Source organism: Rhagoletis zephyria, unplaced genomic scaffold, assembly GCF_001687245.7.
Source record: "Rhagoletis zephyria isolate East Lansing unplaced genomic scaffold, Rhagoletis_zephyria_1.1 Rzeph_scaffold_01168, whole genome shotgun sequence".
Lineage (NCBI taxonomy): Eukaryota > Metazoa > Arthropoda > Insecta > Diptera > Tephritidae > Rhagoletis > Rhagoletis zephyria.
Genome location: NW_016158252.1, coordinates 44,275 through 50,750, shown reverse-complemented (window position 1 = coordinate 50,750; position 6,476 = coordinate 44,275). Strand labels below are relative to the sequence as shown.

Below are 6,476 nucleotides of genomic sequence, written 5' to 3'. Positions count from 1 at the left end.
AATTTAGGACTAGTTCGGAACTATCGAAAAAGGGATGCAGCGGGGGGCAATTGACACTTCCTAGGACATCGCCATGTTAAATTCGCCAGTTGCTTGCATGCAAAAGAGATTTATCGCGAACCAGTACTGGGTCTAAATGTACTAGAAGCGCACCAGTTCAGAACTAGAGATTTTCCCCACAGGGTATGTACATTTGTGTGTATGTGCGTAGTATTTTGGCAGTAACCCTGCAAGCCCTGGTTGAGCAGTTTCCCCTCAAATTCGACAGCGTTACACACACTTTCGCAACTTTTTAGCTATCACGCACACATTTACAAATTTGGTATTCGAAATGTGAAACATCCCACCATGCAAAACATGAGAAATAGGCAACAATCGTCAATGGCAACAAATTGGCGACTCACCGATTTATCGCTGTGGTGACAAATCGGCAACATCACTTCGTTCATGTCAATTTTGAATAAATAAGTTCTCAAAAATTCCGAAACTTATGAATACGGCGTCAATAGTATTGGCCAAAAGCATCTAAATTATGCCCAAGGACAAGATTGAAAAAATAGGAAGCCTCACAGCGAGAAAATGAATTAATTCCGATTGTAAGTTGCAATTTGGTATACAAAAAAATAAATGAAGTATTAAAAAGAGTAAAATTATTCCAAATATCGCCTGAAGCGATAAGAAAAGGACTCATTCAGGTAATAAGAAAACGGCTCGCCCAGGCGAGTTGCCTTCGGCGGACGTTTTAGAGCGACCGGTAATAGGAAATCGATTCGATGGCAATATTACCGGCAATAAATTTGTTTCCGAGGGCGACACGTTTTCTTATTGCCGGCAACACAAATTGTTTGGTGGGATTTTTCATTTGTTAGAGCGGAATTCCTACTTTTATAGGAATTCTGTGCGTTAAAGCGAGTAAGAAATAAGGCAGTTTTTATGACAGTAGGCTTTGTCGAAAAATGTCACATTTGATAAAAATTTTTTTATAATTTTATAGATATTTCAAATTTCATTTTATGTTCCCGTTGCCGTTGCCGTCGGCTTTGCATCATTATTTTTAAGGTATGTACATACATATGTAAATTACTTAACTTGTGCATTTTAATTGATTTTCTCGTTATTACAGATTTGCAACAATTAAAATTAAAACCCACCATCATCTTTAATGCCGTCACCAGCTGATATCGCACGCACCTCCTCCATCACCTTTAATGCCACCACCAACATCGTACCATCACCTTCAACACCGGTACCAGAAGTATCGCCACCATCATCATTCAACACCGGCACCAGCAAAATCGCACCATCAACATTCCACGCCTCTACCAGCAAAATCACCTTCAACATCGCTACTATTACTTTAAGGCCACCACCAACATCACCTCACACACATCAATGGTCCTCTGCAATAACTACACAATTCAAAATTCAAAAAATAAAAACTGTTACTACTGTTAAGTCGCTCTTGTCTGTAATCCTCGTCTAATCCATTTCCAACCTTTTATAAAGTAAGCAGTAAGGATTGCTAAAGTAAGTACTAAATATTAAACATGGATTCGACATGGATTAGATAGATATATGAGACACTTAACAGTAGTAAGGGTTTTGTTTTTTGAATTTTGAATTGTGTCGTTATTGCACCATCGATATGTACAAAGTATGTTATTTGTTTGCACATATGTACTATAAGAGTTTTGTATTAATAAACGTTTTTTAAATAAATTAATTCATTTTTAAAAGTAAAAATTTTGATTTTCTACTTATTTGTTTTTTCCTGTACTGAGGAGTTTATAACGACAAAAATGAGTAGTTTGATTATTATGCTGAGGAGTTTATAACGAAAACAATGAGTAGTTTGTTTATTAGAACTGAGGACTTGCTAATGACAACAATGAGTACTTTATTCATTAGCACTGATGTTTTTATAAAAACGAAAATAAGCAGTTTGGTAGTTTCTAGAGCAGAGCAGATATATTTTTCATTAATCAAAGTTTTCAATTAGTAAGAAGAGGTAAAATATTACCCCAACAAGGGGAAAGTGCTCAGTTTTATCCCATCGCCTGAACAAAAATGAGTATTTTAATAAGCACTTTTGTAATTAGTGATAATGATAAAATGAGCACTTATTTGATGCTCAGCTGTCTTGCAGGGAATATGCACATACATACATATATATGTATGCATGTAAAAACGTTATCAATTAATGGAGTACGCATGATTCAATAATACAAGGTTAGATAATTATTGACAGCTGCGGTTTGACACTCCCTTACAAAAGGTTGCATTTACGAAGGACAGAGAAAGGGCAAGAATGCAATCCCTTGTCGCGAAAATGGTAGTAAAAAAGTACGCAAAGTAGGCGATAGTAATGAAATTCCTTTTGTAAATTCTAATGTATGTGCAGGATATCTGGCCTTTTAAACGAAATGTTGAACGTAATATTGATATATCACGTGAATTACGTAATTTATATACTATTTAGCCGTATAAAAACTGCAAAATGACTCAAAATTAAAATAAGACTACTATGAGATTGATGTAAACATCCAATGCTTATGTTTTCATCAGTTAAATATGCTTCATATGCATATACAAGTAAACATATTGCACAAAAGCTTATACTTTTTTTCACACCAAAGCTACACTGTTTCCATGTAAATTTACAAAGAAGCAACACAGTGCCACTGCTAAGGGAGCGGTGCGAGATAGACAACTGTCAGTTTATCGAACCTTGTATTATTGAATCATGTGGAGTACGTATGTACATCAGTGTCCGCCAAAAAGAGAAAAGTCTTAAAATGAGAATTGGGGTATTCACAACCGTGTCGTAAGTGTCGTATTGTTGTATGTCGTAAACTTTAAACGCCTAAAAAATATATTAAGAGGGTTCGCAAAGTACTATCACAGTCATATTATGAATTTTCACAGTGTTAAAAAATAGTTGATTGTGGTTTTAAGTTCTCTAAACATTTATTTAAGCTTTTAAAGTTTACGCCATGCAACAATACGACGCTTACGACACCGTTGTGAATCCCCCAAATGTATTAGTTATGAAATAAAAAATGAGAATGTGTTGGTGGTAATGCACGGAAAAAAATTTCTGTGTTGTATTACTTATTATAAAAACTTTGGTATGTTTTTCTGCCGTTTTTTCATTGTGCGTTTTTTTAGACCTAAACAACATAGAAACATATAATGAAAGTTAACGGCCCTGAGAAAGGAAAAAGTTGGTAAAATTTTGTATGTATTGTACAAAATTATTATTATTTTTTTATAATTTAAGTGTGGATTTCTGAGCAAAAAAGATAACGTGCTTCGAGCACTCTGAATATTAAAAGAAAATATCGTTGTTTTCAAGGAGAAATAAAATGAAAATATATATATCTAATATAAATTTATTTTAAAATTAGGTAAAACTTGACGTTTGAGAACAGTTTAAAATAACGACTAAACCAAAAGATAAATAACAAAACATATTGTATGTTTTGATTGAGGACTAGTCTGGTATTAAAAAAAAATACATAATTCACAAAGTTCTTTTAATATGAAGAAAAAGCACGACTTGGTACCATATACATACCTATTTCTAGGGGTGTATGTACGAAAAATTGTCTTATAAAATTTTTGAATGAATATTCATTCATTCTGCTCAGTGTACCTACTTTATTCAACAATAATGCGTCATCAACCTGCTTCGCCTATTGTTTGCATACAACTAAATAAAATTTGTTGCTCTTCTACTCTTTCTGTTGACGTTCGGATTGTGTACGTGTATGAAGCCGATTGTGTACATGTGAAAGGCCGAATATAGTTCGTTTCCCAGGAAAGTGTTTGGCGGGCACTGATGTACATACGTATGCATGGGGAAATGCATTTTCATTTGACTCCAAAACTATTGGAGCATATTCGTATATGAAATAAAGTCTACTCTAAGTTTAAGTTTGTCAGTCCCAAATAAGGAGAAAGTTGTTGCATCTTTTTTTTCACAGATGCCTAGTCCACTGAAAGTGATATGAAAAAGCTGTAACTAACTTTAGTGTCGGCTTTATTTTAACTATGCATATGCCCCAAGAATGATAGAATACAAGATTGCGCCGATCAGAGAGGATTTTTGAGAACAACTTTTGTGTGACGTCACACTGGTGCAATTGCGAGAGAGAAATGCCAAAACGTGAGCAAGAATGGAAGAAGAAGAAAAAATTTTGCAAGGAAAAACGTAAACAAGTTGCACCAGTGTGACGTCATGCAAACAACGATTCTGTCAAATTCGGTAAGAGAGGAATAGCGGTCCGAGATCGGCGCAACCTTTGTATTCTCTCAATCGTGCATATGCCCCATTATTTACATATAATACGAGTATAGCAGTGAAAAATGATAATGCACAGTTTTTCTCAATAGGGGTATTCTCTGAGTGTTGCAAAGCCCTTGCACGGTGCACGGATTGCACGGTTTGCAAAGCTGTCCCATATGAAAACCGGTTTTTACCGTGCGATCCGTGCAATCTGTGCACCATGCAAGAGCTTTGCAAGACTCAGAGAATACCCCTAATATAAATAACTTTTCGACAAAAATAACTTTGAAGTTAACACGTGCGTGCAATCAATGCATTTGTACGTTTTTTTTGTTCAATGTGTCCATCTTTAAAGTGAATTTGGGGAAAAACTAAGACAGCTAGAAAACTGCGGTTTGTTGCATTGAAAATAGCGTAGCATCTACCATATGAATCGGTAAAAAAGTAAAGGTCGATTTTTTCAACTCAAATGCCGACGGCAAATCACCAGCGAATTTGCCAATTGCATACTGCATATTTGCATAACTTTCACATTTTAGATTCACACAATTGTATCTCTCGCATACATATGGATGTACACAATATGTACATATTACATAAATTAATAATTATTTCGACTTCTATGCATGCATTTATTTTAAGTAATTAACCAGTTTTAAGAACAAAAACGCAAAAGCCATCAGCTTTTCGTCGTCTAACAAGAAAAAAATCCATTTACATTGATGAGCCAATTTTAGCCCGAACACAATGAAAACGACGAGCTACAAACCACAGCTGTCAAATTATTTTAACACGTACTCTTATGTAGATAATTATTTTGGCGACGACCGGGCTACGCGACGGCTGTGGTTGTGGCCAGATTAGATCTATTTCTATTTTTCTGGCGGCAGATAACGTTCTTCCTCTTCTTTTATGTTAAACTCATACAAATTTATGATGTCGCTGCCGCGTTCAAATAAATCATGTCGCCATCGACAATGCATTTAGATAATGAAGATGACAAATTGGAAGCCGTAGCTCGTCGTTTTCAATGTGTTCAGAACTTTTCTGTTAAATTTATTTTGCTTCTGGCTGGGCTCTGTTAAAATTCGATTGTCTCTGGCTTGCCGCTCTGAAAATGCGCTTCGCCAGTTTTGTTGGTATTTAACAGTTTCCACGCTGATTCGTTCTTGGTCCTTCTCTATAAATATACGTTCTCTGAATCAGCTACGCTAACTACCGGATTTCATACAACAACATCGATTCGTAATAGAGCATAACAGAATGCAAGCGTCTATCGTGCGTCGTACGAATTCTTAATAGGGGGGTAAGTCAAATATTAGTGGCATTGTGCTACTATGATAGCACGGCCGAGTAATCATAGTCAACTTATGTACAATAGTCGAACAAATTATATCCGCACCAAATTTTGACAAGTTTTAAAATATTATTTTTGTTGGTAAAAGTTTTATAGTTCATTCTTTAACCACATTCGTATGAATACAAGTTTAAAGGCAGTGTCACACGACTGGGTATTTGGTGCAAATCGTATCCCAATTGCATGAATACTCAAAAATTTCTGTTTATCTCAATCACAAAAAATAGGTTGTTGAAAATTTTCAATAGAATTTTGTTGTATTGCACCAATCACTTGACTACATAACAAAAAAAAAACAAAAATTGTTGGTGGGAACACCAAATTTCTTTACGGCACCAGAGGCAAAATTGATTTTAGACTAGGGCTGCCATAATCCTGAACCCATCGACCAGGACACTTATTCCCTATAAATATAATTTCTTTGGTTCATGATCAAGATAATTTAGTTAGGCTGTCTGAAGTGAAGCAATTCTAAAAGACTTACCCAATAAGGACTGAAAAAAGTGCTTCCCTGCATGCTTCCTGGAAAGGGGTCTCCCATTTACAATTTACGCGAATGTATTCAATATATGTTTATATTATTTAGCATTACAAATAGGATTCAATAAGCATTTTAAGTCTCAATAAAACATATTTGATCTGAACCCAAAATATTCAAATTCCTTAAATAAGTATGATTTTTGTGAACTAAAAACAGCTTTAAAAGAACTTCTTCAAAAGGACTTCAGAAGATCGTCATACAAAAGCCCTCGTGGAAGCTCTTCTTTGAGTAGCGAAAGCAGAATCCCTTCAATTTGTGCCACTCTGTACAAAAAAGGAAGGAGAAAAAAA

The 6,476-nt window shown here is 35.1% G+C and overlaps 1 protein-coding gene across 1 annotated transcript in view; it reads right to left on the bottom strand.

Moving 5' to 3' along the window:
• LOC108363013 (transcription factor SOX-21-like) overlaps positions 1–6,476 on the bottom strand; it is a gene marked incomplete at its 5' end in the record, with an annotated part of 96,608 nt that overhangs the window by 69,080 nt on the left and 21,052 nt on the right. The window lies entirely within an intron of this gene.